General features: G+C 38.2%; 1 long non-coding RNA gene across 1 annotated transcript in view; it reads right to left on the bottom strand.

The window, feature by feature from the left end:
* Positions 1-13818, bottom strand: part of LOC119538068 — a 45830-nt gene extending 32012 nt beyond the window's left edge. Inside the window, exons 1-2 of the long non-coding RNA XR_005217506.1 lie at positions 13785-13818; positions 1283-1344 (exon numbers count right to left, since the gene is read on the bottom strand). This is a non-coding gene — a long non-coding RNA (uncharacterized LOC119538068). The remainder of the gene's footprint in view (positions 1-1282; positions 1345-13784) is intronic.
* Positions 13819-14195: the final 377 nt, after the last annotated feature.

Below are 14195 nucleotides of genomic sequence, written 5' to 3'. Positions count from 1 at the left end.
CCACCTATCATTCCCCATACAGCAGTTAGTATGATTATAAAAGGCAATCAGAACATGTTGCTTTCTGCCTAATCCTAATGAGTAGCCCTGCCAGATAAAAACCTGAATTCCTTATCTTGTTCTCATGTCCTTAACTATCATGCATAGTGGTGAGAAGCACAGCTGCTGAAACTTGGGTTCAAATCCCAGCTTTACTCTCACCACCTTGGACATTTTTTTTATCCTCTCCAGGCCTTACTTTTCTATCTATAAAATGGGAATAATAATAATAATAATAGCCTCATAAGATTGTTATGGGGATTGCATTGGTTACTGCACACCAACACTGAGAACAGTGACTGGCATTCAGAATTTACTTAATAAATGCCAGTTCTCTCTCTCATAGAGTTGTTGTAATGTTTAAATGAGTTAGAAATAGAAGGGGGCTTAATGCACTGCTAGCCATGTTGGAAATTGTAATGTTAGTTGTTGCTGCCTCTCCAGCTTCACTTCTCGTCCCTCTTCCACCCAAACCTGACTTGGAGCCCTGCCATCTGGCTGCGGCTCTCTCTTACACCTCAGCTTTGCTACTGGAGTCCTATCTTTTTCCTGGTCAGCTCCCACCAAACCTTCAAGCCTCAGCCCAGGCACTAGTCCCAGGCCACCCACCCAGGAAGGGTTGGTTGCTCCTCCTCTGCCTTCCCCCCTAGAACCTGCACAAGGCATATGTCACACTTCGTGGATCTGTTTACTTAAAAATGTGCTGAGAAGCATTAGCCTAGTGGTTCTAATCTTGGCTCTACCAGGCTGTGTTACCTGTGGTAAGATACATAATTTCTGTATTCGTAAAGATAGATGAATTTCTTTCATAAGGTGGTTTGAAGATTAAATGAAGTAATGTATGGGGAATAATTGCTACAGAACCTGGATGATGGTAAGCACTCAGTGAATGTTTTCTTTTATTATTATTTAAATTGTGATCTCTTTGGGGGTAGGGTATGTCTATCATAATTGTAATCTAGATGCTTAAAACAGTAGGGGCTCAATAATTCATGCATGTGTGACATGAATGAATGAATAAATGAATGAATGAACAGTCTCCTATTACCAGCTTATTTGCAATTCCTCAGCAATTGTCAAGTGTGTTCTAGGAACCCACAAAGATCCCCAAGACCCCCTCGGGTGTCCGTGAAGTTAAAACAATGTTTTTAGTAGTCCTAAAATATTATTTGCCTTTTCCACATGAGTGTACAAAGTATGAAAACATCATTAATAGAGTTTCAGATTCCACATTGCAACTTACCTTTAAGAAACTCCCAATTGTCGAGTTTTGGAGAAGTATCACAGAAGAGTGTCCACAATTATCTGAAAAGACAATTAAAATTGTTCTCCCTTTTCCAACTACACATGGAAGTACATATTGCAAAAATAGAATATAGAAGCCCAAAGTACATATTGCATCAGATAGAATATAGAAGCAGATATAAAACTCGAGCCATGTTCTATTAATCTAGCTAGTAAAGAGATTGCAAAATATAACAAATGCTACTTTTCTCATTAAAAATTTCTCAGTTTTAATTTCTAATACGGTGAATATTGATAGATATAACACACATAAACAAAGTTTTTCGGAGTCCTCAATAAATTTTTAGGGGGGCAAAAAGTCTCAAGACCAAAAAATTTGAGTCTGCTGTCCTGCCTTGCAATTGAATCTGCACCAGTGTTCCAGGACAAATGGCCTCCAGCATGTGCTTTAACACTTTCCGGGATGGGTAGGTCACCACTTCCTGGGGCAGCCAGTTCTATCTTCCGATCATTCTGCCTGCTCCTGCTAGAAAGTTCTGGCAATGAGTCAAATATCTGTCTCTTGGATGCTCCTACCTAATTGGTCTTACACCCACCCTTTGTTTTCACACATCACAGTTTGGAAGCCTCTTCCAGGTCTGGAAGACAGTCATCAATTGCCCTTTGTGGTGGCCCCAGGGGGAACCAGCATGTCCTTGGAGTGACTAAAGTGCATATGCATTTTTCTGAGTCAGCCAGTGATTTGTAGGAAGCGTTGCCAAGCCAGATAACTCCCAGCTGCTTTTCCAGAAACCAGAAGATTATCTCCAGCCCGACATCAAATTTTTGAAACTCATTTTGTTGTTGCTCTCTCCCTCTCAATAAGGTCATTTTTTTCTCATTATAAAATGCACATGCTTATTAGGGAAAGTGAAAAATAGAAATAAAAATGCTTTAACAAGAAAATTGGATCACAAACAGCTCTGACTTTCTTGTCTTGGCACCTCTCCCTCCCAGGCTTGCCCTGAATGCCATTCTCGTCAAACAATCCCTAAGAGCAGACATGTGCCCTACATGGCCCCGCAGGGTCTCCAGGGTTGACAGGCTGCCAGCCACGTGGTGGAGCGGGGGCAGCTGTCCGTCAGTTGGCAGCCCCTTTCGGGCAGCCTAGGAGAGGGCTTGCAGGGAAGGGGAAGCTCTTGAGAGGGGGCCTGAGTCTTCTGCTGTCTGAAAACACTTCAAGCCAGAACTCTTCAGGCGGGGTAAGAGGGGACAGACACTATTACAGTGGTGATTGGTAGATTTCTTTTCTCTGCTCTTTTAGCTAAAATATGAAGCTCCCCCAGGAATCCTACTTCTGAGAATCTATCCAAAAGAAATGATGACAGACTTAGACAGTATTATGTGTCTGTCACTGTTAGTAAAACTTAGAAGCAAGCTAAATGGTCAACAATAAAGTTTTGTTTTAAAAACTGTCTGTATAAATGACAGTCACAAAGTCATTTTAGTCACATGGGAAGATTCTCAACATAGTGTTAGTTGCCTGGTATACACTTGGCATATAGTTTCTAAATAAATATTTGTTGATTAAAAACTGAAAATAGCAGGATCAGAAACTGTATACACAGTACAGTTTCAATTACATAAATATATTTTGTAACGAAGTGAAAAAATGTTATCTTCATGGCTGGCACCAATATATCTCATAAGGAAGAAACTGTCTTTGTGAAAACACTTTGGAATATTCAGTGGGTCAGCAGATGCCCCGCTCAGAGGAAGGGAAAGCTGCTTTGCATGAAGCAAAGAGAAGAATTTAGTTTATTGCTTCTGAAGAGGAGGGGGAAAGAAGAGGGTATTAGTCAGGGCCCTTGCAATTGTAAATCACAGAAACTCAACTCAATCTGGCTTAAGAAAAAAACAAAACAAAGCAGTTATCTAGTTTAGACATAGTTGGATTCAGGTACTCAAAGTTTGTCATCCATATTTGAGTTCTTTCTCCATCTTCTGATACTGTTTTCCTTTGTTTTGATTTAGTTCAAGCAGGCTCTTCATGTGGGGTAGCAAAGGTAGCCATTAGCAAAGCTAGTTTACCTTCCTGCCAGCTCAGCAGCCCCAGGGGCAAGAGTCCTTCACTCTCCAAGAGTTCCCAGAAGTCTGTCCCAGAAGACAGCAGGCTTGTCAGGGGCCTGGAGTGCACAGATTATCCGGGCTTGGCGATCTATTGGTGGATCACTGGAATAGGGTGGGGTAAGTCCTGCTGAAGTAATTTAAGAGAAGGGGAAAGGGAGGTTCCCCAAAGGAAAACTGTTGCTTATTACCAGAGGAAAGGGCATGAATACAAAGAATGCTGGGCAGGCACAGAGAGCAGATGCCCACTAAAGGGAGCAGAGAAAAGACAGAAGGGTGAAGATAAAGAGGAGTTGGCAAGATGGAGAGACAGAGTCTAAGTGGGGCAAATGCTCGGGGAAGCTCTCTTGTGCTGGCTGGTGGTCCTTCCTTTTTTCTTTTTTTTTTTCTGTTTAATTAAAGCTTTATTGAGGTATAATTGACGTACAATAAACTATGCACATTTAAAGTATATAATTTGATGGGTTTTAAAAAATTGTAATAAAATATATATAATATAAAATTTGCCATTTTAAGCATTTTTAAGTACAATTCAATGGCATTAATTACTGTACCCTTTTGTGCTAATATTAGCACCTCTCATTACTGAAATCTTTTTATCACCCAAAATAGAAACTCTTTAACCATTAAGCAATTAACTCACCACTCCCTCTTCCCCCCAATCCCTGGCAATGACCAATTTGGCCCTTCCATTTGGTATTGTTTGCTTTGATGTGATGTGAAATGTTTTTGTATTTCTCCTTCATTCTACATTTTCAGCAAATTCTGCTAATATCACAACTGTTCTTTGATTACACAACTGTATACATTTACTAAAAATCATTGTACACTTAAATGAGTGAATTTTCTGGTATGTAAATTATACCTCAGAAAAGCTTTTTTATTTTTTTTAAAGAAAATGCCCTTGCATCTCTAACCATTGGTAGGTGCTAATGTGTGAGTAATGAGAAGTGACTCCAAGATCCTAAGAGAGGAACTGAAGGGGTTAAAGAAATTAGTGGAGATGAGAATTTAATACAGTAAAGTAGACATGTCCATTATTACCTCCCTGCTTATACTTCCCTCTAAAAAACTTGGCTTGGTCACAGCTCCTGGAATGACTGAACTTTAAATAACACAAGGTCCCAACCCTCCAGACTGGAGGTGATATCTGATTCAAGTTAGACCAACTGGATTCTCTCTCTAGCTCTCTTTCTCTCTCTCTGGAATTTGGAGTTAAGTAAGCGAAAAACAAAACCAGCTGGATGGTACCAGGTGCCTCATTCAAACGGCAAAGCAGAATGGGAGAGGAAAGAGGGCCATAGCACACTGAAGCCTCAAGTAAGATTTAGTATGGAGGAGCAGAGAAACCATAAGTAAGCCAAAAATTTGGTCTATAGAAAAGAGAGGGAGTAGAGAAGATATACAGGGTTAAGTAGAGATTGAAGACAAAGTGGGCTCACAAGAGACAACAAGAGTGACCGGCCTCTCTCATGAATATACATGCAAAAATCCTCAACAAAATACTTGCAAACTGAATCCAACAGCACATTAAAACAATTATACACCGTGACCAAGTGGGATTTATCCCAGGAATGCAAGGGTGGTTCAACATAAGAAATCAATTAATAGAGCATATTAATAGAATGAAAGACAAAAACCATATGATTATCTCATTTATCACAGAAAAAGCATTTGACAAAATCCAGCACCCTTTCCTGATAAAAAGCACTCAGAAAACTAGGAATAGAAGGAAATTTCCTTAACAAGATAAAGGATATGTGCCAGTTTGGATATATTAAGGCCCCCAGAAAATGCCATATTCTTTAATGCAATCTTGGGGGGGAGTATTAGTGTTGATTGGGATGGAATCTTTGGATTAGGCTGTTTCCATGGAGATGTGACCCACCCAACTGTGGGTAATACCTTTCATTAGATTATTTCCATGGAGATGTGGCCCCACCCATTCAGTATGGGTCTTGATTAGTTCACTGGAGCCCTATAAAAGCTCAGAAACAGAAGAACCAGGGAGCAGCTGCAGCTTAGAGATACATTTTGAAGATGGTCATTGAAGGCTGATGTTAACATTTTGGAGAACACCATTTTGAAACACAACCTGGGAGCAAGCAGACGCCAGCCATGTGCCTTTTCAGCCAAGAGGTTTTCCGGATGCCATTGGCCATCCTCCAGTGAAGGTACCCGATTGCTGATGTGTTACCTTGGACACTTTATGGCCTTAAGACTGTAACTGTTTAACAAAATAAACCCCCTTTTATAAAAGCCAATCCATCTCTGGTGTTTTGCATTCTGGCAGCATTAGCAAAGTAGAACACTAAATATAGAAAATCCTGAAATATCCACCACAAAGATACTAGAGCTAAAAAACAAATTCATCAAAGTGGTGGGGTACAAGAAGAGCTCATAAAAATCAGTAATGTTTCTATAGACTAGTAGTGAACAGTCCAAAGAGGAAATCAAGTTAAAACAATTCATTTATAATAGCAATTAAAAGAATAAAATATCCAAGAATAAATTTAATCAAGGACATAAAGGACTTGTACATGAAAACTACAAAATATTAATGAAAGAAATTAAAGACCTAAATAAATGGAAGAACATTCCATGTTCCTGGATTGGAAGACTAAATATTGTCAAGATGTCAATTCTAGCCAAAGCAATGTACAGATTCAATGCAATCCCTATCAAAATTCCAACAGTCTTCTTTGCAGAAATGGAAAAAATAATCATCAAATTCATATGGAAGGGTAAGGGACTCCAAATATCCTAAACCATCTTGAAAAAGAAGAACAAAGTTGGAGGATTCACACTTCCTGATTTTAAACTTACACAAAGCTTATTCAAAACAGCATGGTACTGGCACAGGATAGGTACACACACCAATGAAATTGAATTGGGAGTGTTTTGACAAGGGTGCCACACAGTGGCAAAAGAATAGTCTCTTCAACAAATGGTGCTGGGCAAACTGGAAATCCATATGCAAAAGAATGAAGATGGATCCCTACCTCACACCATATGAAAAAATTAGCTTAAAATGGATCAAAGATCTAAATATAACAACTAAAATTATAAAACTCCTAGAAGAAAACATAGGGAAACATCTTTAGGACCTTGCGTTAGAAATGGTTTCTCAGATTTCACACCAGAAGCACAAGCAACAAAAGAAAAAGTTGATAAAATGGACTTCATCAAAATTAAAAACTTTTGTGCATCAAAGGACTTTATTAAGCAAGTAAAAAGACAACCTACAGAAGGGTATAAAATATTTGGAAACCATATATCTGATAAGGGTTTACTATCTAGAATATATAAAGAACTCCTACAACTCAAGAACCAAAAGTCAAGCAATACAATTAAAAAATGGGAAAAGACTTGAGTAGACATTTCTTCAAAGAAGATATACAAATGGCCAATGAACCCATGAAAAGATGCTCAGCTTCATTAGCCATCAGGGCAATGAAAAAAAACAAAAACAAAAACACAATGGGACACCATCTTACATCATCTAGAATGGCTACTATTAAAAAAAAAAACAGAAAATGTATTTTTGGAGAAGAAGTGGACAAATAGGAACTGCTGTACATTGTTGGCAGGAATGTAAAATGGTGCAGCCATGGTGGAAAACAGTTTGACAGTTCCTTAGAAAGGTAAACATGTAATTACCAAATGACTCAGAAATTCCACTTCTAAGTATATACCCAAAAGGATTGAAAGCAGGGATTTGAACAGATATTTGTGCACTGATGTTCATAGCAGCATTATTCACAATTGTCAAATGCTGGAAACAAACAAAGTGTCCATCAGCAGATGAATGGATAAACAAAATGTGGCATATACATACAATGGAATATTGTTCAGCTGTAAAAAGAAATGAAGTTGTGATACATGCTACAAAATGGATGAACTTTGAACATATCATGTTGAGTGAACTAAGCCAGACACAAAAGGACAACTATTGTTTGATCTCATTTATCTGAAATAAAATTTGTAAAGTCAGAAACTCGAATACAGGTGAACAGGGGCTGGGTGAGTGCGGGGAATGAAGAGTTAATTTTTAATTGGTACGGAGTTTTGATTTGGGATGATGGAAAAATTTTGGAAATGGATGATGGTGATGGAGGCACAATTTGTAAATGTAATTATCACCACTGAATTGTATATTTAGAAGTGGATAAAATGGGAAATTTTAGGTTGAATGTAAATTACCAGGAAAAAAAAAAACAATTATACAACACAGTGAACTCTAATGTAAACTATGGGGTATAGTTAATAATATAATTATAATTAAATTGTTACATCAATTGTAACAAAGGTATCACACTAATGCAAAATGTTAAGAGGGAGAAGTGTGTGTGAGGGGGTGTACCAGTTTGAATGCATTATGTCCCCCAAAATGCCATTATCTTTGTGGCAGTCTTGTGGGGGCAGACATATTAGTGTTGATTAGATTGGAATCCTTTGATCGTTTCCATGGAGGTGTGACTCAATCAACTGTGAATGAACCATTTGGATAATTTCCATGGAGGTGTTAACCTGCCCATTCAGGGTGGGTGTTAATTGGATTACTGGAGCTGTATAAAGGAGTTCACAGACAGAAGGACTTCAGAGCAACTGAGAGTGATATTTTGAAGAGGAGCTGGAGCTAAGAGAGGACAAAATGCCCCAAGAGAAGCTGCAGCCACTAGGGACACTTTGAAGAATGCACAGGAGCTGAGAGAGGAGCTGAAACACAACCTAGGAGCAAGCAGACGCCAGCCACATGCCTTCTGAGCTAACAGAGGTCTTCCGGATGCCAATAGCCTTTCTCTAGTGAAGGTACCCAATTGTTGAAGCCTTACCTCGAACACTTTGTGACCTTAAGACTGTAACTGTGTAACCAAATAAACTCCCTTTATAAAAGTCAATCCATTTCTGGTATTTTGCAGAAAGGCAGCATTAGCAAAACTGGAACAGGGGTTACATAGGAACTCTACTTTCTGCATGAATTTTCTGTAAACCTTCACCTGCTCTTTAAAAAAAAAGAAACAGTGGCCTCAACAACCAGCTGCCCAGTTGCAGTGGCTTGATTGCACTTTGGTTCTTGTGGGTAGATTGTTCAGTAAACCATATACCCCAGAAAAGATTTGTTGTATTAGCACTCAACCTCTATTCCTGAACTCTTTTTAATGTTCCTTCTACTGCAGAAGATAGAAAGAGTATTTTTAGGACTCTGTTGTAGCTAAAATTTCTGTATGCAGATTAGATTCTACCACTTAGATGCACTCATGGGAGTTCAGAAAGGCAGAAGTGAGGCAGAAGCCATCTTCCTGCTGCTTTGGCTATTTCTGGTGGGAAGAACAGTTATGAAGACTTCTGGTGTTTTGCTGTGTTGCCTCAGTGACCAGTCACTAACTTTGTGAGTGTCAAGAGGTAGTTGTAATAGCAGCAGCCTGATCCCTTAGTTGTAGCTGTAATAGTGCATTCTTGAACATCAGTGTTCCCATTAGTGGCCTCCTGATATCTCACCTTCCTAATTGTGGAAGAGGTGGCAGCTCCACTGCCATGCCAGTTTAGGAGTGTTGTTCCAGGAGTTATTATTGGAGCTCCAGCCTACAGCTCTTTCAAAATTTGCCACAACCTTATAAGCACCTCATTTCCTGTATTAAATCCCTTTCAGCTAGAGTGGCTTCTATTTCTTGCAACTGAAGGTTGCCTGATATACTCCCTTCTACTTCAGCTAGTTTAAAAGGGTTTCTGTTCCTTTCAGGCAGGTGATCTCAGTTTAAGATACCAATAGGGACATTGAGGTTGACTGTTGTGACAAGGGGTGGGAAAATGAGTTCAGTGAGGCAGGGTCATTCAACCGTCACATGTCATTCAGTACCTATTCTGCAGGTTGTATGCTGGGTTCTGGAGATATAGAGATACAGAGATAAATCATGAACAGCCCCTGCTCTCAAGGAATTCTAAAGTTAGTTGGCAGATAAACACATAAGTGATTACGTCACACAACAATGTGGTATGTCCTATAAAAGAAGTGAATCAAAGTCAGTGGCAGCTCAGAGAAGAGAACAATAATTCAGCCTCCCCAGGGGTATTAGGAAATGGTATTTGAGCTGGGTTTTATAGGATGAATGAGCCTGAAGAAAGAAGAGAAAAAAGCCTACTCACCACCTACAAGCCTTGTTGGACCCAGAATGAATCAGTCACTTTGACGTCATCACTCCATTTAACTCTTACAATATCCCTATTAGATAGGTATTATTGTCTCCTTTTTACAAATAATGAAGCTGAGCCTCAGAGAGGTTACTAATTTGACATTGTCACACATTTAGACACAGTAGGAGCCAAGATGATAGAAACTACTCAGATCATGTAAGCAGAAAGAGATTTATTTCGGGGTTAAGTAGCTTGCAGAATCATTGATAGCACTATAGAAATAGACGCTATGCTGAGCTTTCATGAGTGACTCCCCAGGTCATGCTGCAGAGCTGGGCCACCAAGGGAGCTGCTGCCCTGACACAATCAGAAAGCCTCCCTCAAGGCTACTGGCTCCAGAGCCCTGCCATATCTACCACAATTCACACCAGCACAAATGATGACCTTGTGCCCTGCCTCTCTTCCCACTTAATTCAGTTGTAAACTTAAGTCTTGCAAGAGTGCATCTGATTAGTGGACCCTAACTGGAAAAAGCCTGGGAAATGTGATTTTTCATTTTCCAACTTCTAGCACAGGAAGACACACAAGACAGTTGTCAGGTTGGATGTTAAATGAGCCAATCCATCATTTCTGCCACATTCAGTTTGATAGGTTTAAGAATATTCATTCAACAAACACTAAAGAGATTGATAATATACAGTGCTGATGAGGATGTAGGGAAATAGACATTCTCATTCTCTGTTGGTAGAAGTGTGAACGAAGAAAAATTTATTGGAGTGTACTTTGGAAGTATCTGATAACAATAAAAGCAAGCATATGGCTTATAACTGATATTCTCACAGACAAGAGGACTACCAGTTTAGTAGACTGAGCTCTTGATCTTGGGATTTGCCCTTATAAAGCAAAGGAGACTAAGCCTACTTATAATTGTGTCTAAGAGTCTCCCCCAGAGAACCTCTTTTGTTGCTCAGATGTGGCCTCTCTCTCTAAGTCCACTAGGCAGGTGAACTCACTGCCCTTCCCTCTACATGGGACATGACTCCCAGGGGTGTAAATCTCCCTGGCAACCTGGGACATGACTTGTGGGGATGAGCCTGGACCTGGCATCGTGGAATTTAGAAAATCTTCTTGACCAAAAGGGGGAAATGAAATGAAACAAAGTTTAGGTGGCTGAGAGATTTCAAATGGAGTCAAGAGGTCACTCTGGAGGGCATTCTTTTGTACTATATAGTTATTCCTTTGTAGTTTTTAGTGTATTGGAATAGCTAGAAGGAAATACCTGAAACTGTTTAACTGCAATCCAGTAGCCTTGATTCTTGAAGATGATTGTATAACTATGTAGCTTACATGGTGTGACTGTGTGATTGTGAAAACCTTGTGGCTCACACTCCCTTTATCCAGTGTATGGACAAATGAGTAGAAAAATGGGAACAAAAGCTAAATAAAAAATAGGGTAGGATGGGGGAGGATGGAATGCTTTGGGTGCTCATTTTTTACTTTTATTTTTATTTTTATTCTTATTTTTTTTTTTTTTTGGAGTAAGGAAAATGTTCAAAAATTGATCTTGGTGATGAAGGTACAATTATATGATGGTACTGTGAATAGTTGATTGTACACTGTGGATGACTGTATGGTATGTGAACATATCTCAATAAAACTGAATTAAAAAAACAAAGCAAGCATACTCCATGACCCAATAATCCCACTTTTAGGAGTTCAGCCTACAACAAAGAAAATAGCAAAAATGCGTGAAATTCAAGAAGTTTGTTGCAGCACTGTAACTGTACAAATCTAGAAATGACCTAAATATCTATCAATAGGTGAAGAGTTAAAGAAATAAATGATACATTTATTCAGCAGAATACTATTATGTTTTAAAAGGAATTAGATGGATAGTTATGTAGTTCCTGAAAAGATGTCCTTGAAATGTTGAGTGAAAAAAAAAAGATGCAAGTAATTTGTCTAATATGATCCTACTTTTTAAAAGGACATAGAAAGATATGTGAGTATAAGTATGGGAAAAATTATACATAGTGCTTACCCTTGGAGATCGAAAAAATGAAGGTGAGGGGACTTTTATGCTTTTATGAAATTATAAAATTATACTTTCTATAATTTTTTAAAGCCTGGGATAATAGGTAAAATTTGCTTTTTTTGGTTGTGATTTTCAGTATTTTTCATGTGGGTGTGTGAATGTATCTTTTAAATCTTTTTTAAAAAAGGATAATCTAATACATGTTTTTAAACTAGAAATAAAAACACAAATTTTAAAGGGTGCTGTTCAACCTTACCAGTTCCAGTGGTAACTGAGGAGGATTTCCACCAGGGAGGATAGAAAGGTCCATGATCAGACCCCAATCTGCAGGGGCAATGGGAGCTGATCTAGTTTGACTCTGTCCTTCTGTGAAGAGGAGCAAGGGAAGGTGTGGGATGCCTTCAGTTGATTGGATCCATGGAGGGCAAGGTGTGCCGGATCCTTATCTCCCAGAGAGATGAGTCTACCCCTGAGGGATACTGGGGCTGAGCATGGTGATAGGCACTACTAGGATTATGGAGATGCAAAACATATAATACTTGCTCTCAAAAAGTTTATTATCCAAAGAACAATAATACGAATGACCAGTCACATCTATCATAATAATTTTTACTTAGATCTATATAGCCCTTAATTTACAAAACACTTTCTCTTTCTTATTCTCTCTTGATTCTCCCAACGGCCCGGAGGGCAAACGTCACATCCCCATTTTACAGATGAGGACACTGAGGCCCAGAAAAGAAAGTGACAAAACCACATTTTATCAACTTCTTTCACAGCCATTGCCTGGGGAGAGCAGTGCTGGGCTCTGAGGTCTTGTGGGTGATGCATTTCTATCCTGTGATGCATTCAGGGCTTGAGCTGAGAATTCCATCCAACTCAGCAACATGTAGGGGGCCAGTTCTATTCTATTCCAAAGGGCAAGGCTGTTCAGTACATCAGTAAGTGGAGATCAAAATGATTTCTGCTTTACTCTGTCCTCTGATTCTTCTTTTTTTAAATGTTAATTTTAGTTTATTTTTATATCAGAAGAAAAAAACCAAATATAATAATGGTGAATATATAATAATAAAGCCAGCCTGGATTATACTCATCTTTACACCAACATGGTCGCAAAACCTAATTTTTAATATTTATTTCTTTTTGTCCACTGATTCTTACTTAGTCCTACTGTCCTGTACTATTTTGCATTTTCTGACTTCACAATAGTGTTGTTGTCTGGAAGTGTTTTGATTTGTTTTTCACGAAAATATTAAGCTCTATAAGGCAAGAATGATAATGCCCATATGTAATTCTTAGGTGTCTTCTAAGACCGTTTCTCTTTTTTGTTTTTTTTTAACTGCTACCTTCAGTAAGAAATACAACTTAAATATGTAACAGAAATAAGTTTCATAAAACAATATTTTTCTTAGTGTGTGCAATGTACTTGGTATTTTCTGTTACATTGTATTCTATGTAATTTCACTTTTTAAACATTCTAGTCTCCTATATGCAATATGGTATCCTGGATTGTATCCTGGAACAGAAAAAGGATGTTACCAGAAAAACTGGTGAATTCCAAATAAAATTTACAGTTTAGTTAATGGTATTATCAATTTCTTAGTTTTGACAAATGTACCATAGTTATTAAAGAAGCTGGGTAAAGCGTATGTAGGAACTCTCTTTGCAACTTTCATTAAATCTAAAATTATTCCAAAAGAAAAAGTTAATTAAGAAAATAACCAAAACATTCTAGTCTCAACCATCTTGACCATCTTAACTGATTTCATGAACTGCTAAAGGGTTGCTGTTCACACTATGAATGTTGTAGATGTTTGATATCTTTTCGGATAATGCAGACGGGAAGAGTTGTGATTTATGAAAGCCCATTATGTCTCCTTCTATGACCCTCTTTCCTGCCACAGCCAGCCTGTCTCACAGCCCCTGGCCCTCTCTGGCTTGCCTTACACCATTTTACCATTTGTGTTCAGTATCACCTGTGCAGAACATAATACGGAATATTTGTGTTCTATATTGCAGAAAAAGCCTGCCTGAATCATCTGTGGGCTTTCAAAAGAATACATGATTTATATTTATTAACTGAATGCCTGAAAGAATAACTGTTTCAACACCCTTGCTTGTGAATTTTCCAGTCACTTTAAATCGTAGGACAATTTTGTTTATATACAGAAAACTAATGTAAAAGGCATTTATGAAATCCTTATGTAAAATGTATTTTCCAAACCTCTGGCAGAAAGTCTTCCTTGACAAAGTCTTCATTACCATCTTTGGGAGTTTCAGTAACAAAGGAAGCACAATTCCTATGGAAGAAAGTTAATTATTTTTAACTTTTGTTATTATCTTGTTTCACAAGTAACACACATTCATTACTGAAAAATATAGAAAATAAAGATAATAAAAAAGGAGGAAAATAAAAAATGAGATTCTGAAAAGTCACCTCTAATTTCACTAGGAATAACTATTGTTAACATTTTATTTTTTTTAAGTCATTATATTCAAACAATTTTAGAAGTGTCTTTCCTCGGGCTGTTCCCACATCCTGAATGCATTTTCTCTTTTTTGTTCTTCATCCGAATACTTTCTTCTCATCCTCCTAGACCTAACATCTGATCCTATCTCTGAAGTTTTTCTATCC

This window comes from Choloepus didactylus, chromosome 6, assembly GCF_015220235.1.
Source record: "Choloepus didactylus isolate mChoDid1 chromosome 6, mChoDid1.pri, whole genome shotgun sequence".
NCBI lineage: Eukaryota > Metazoa > Chordata > Mammalia > Pilosa > Megalonychidae > Choloepus > Choloepus didactylus.
Note: the sequence above shows the minus strand (reverse complement) of the source record. Positions and strands in the feature narration are given on the sequence as shown.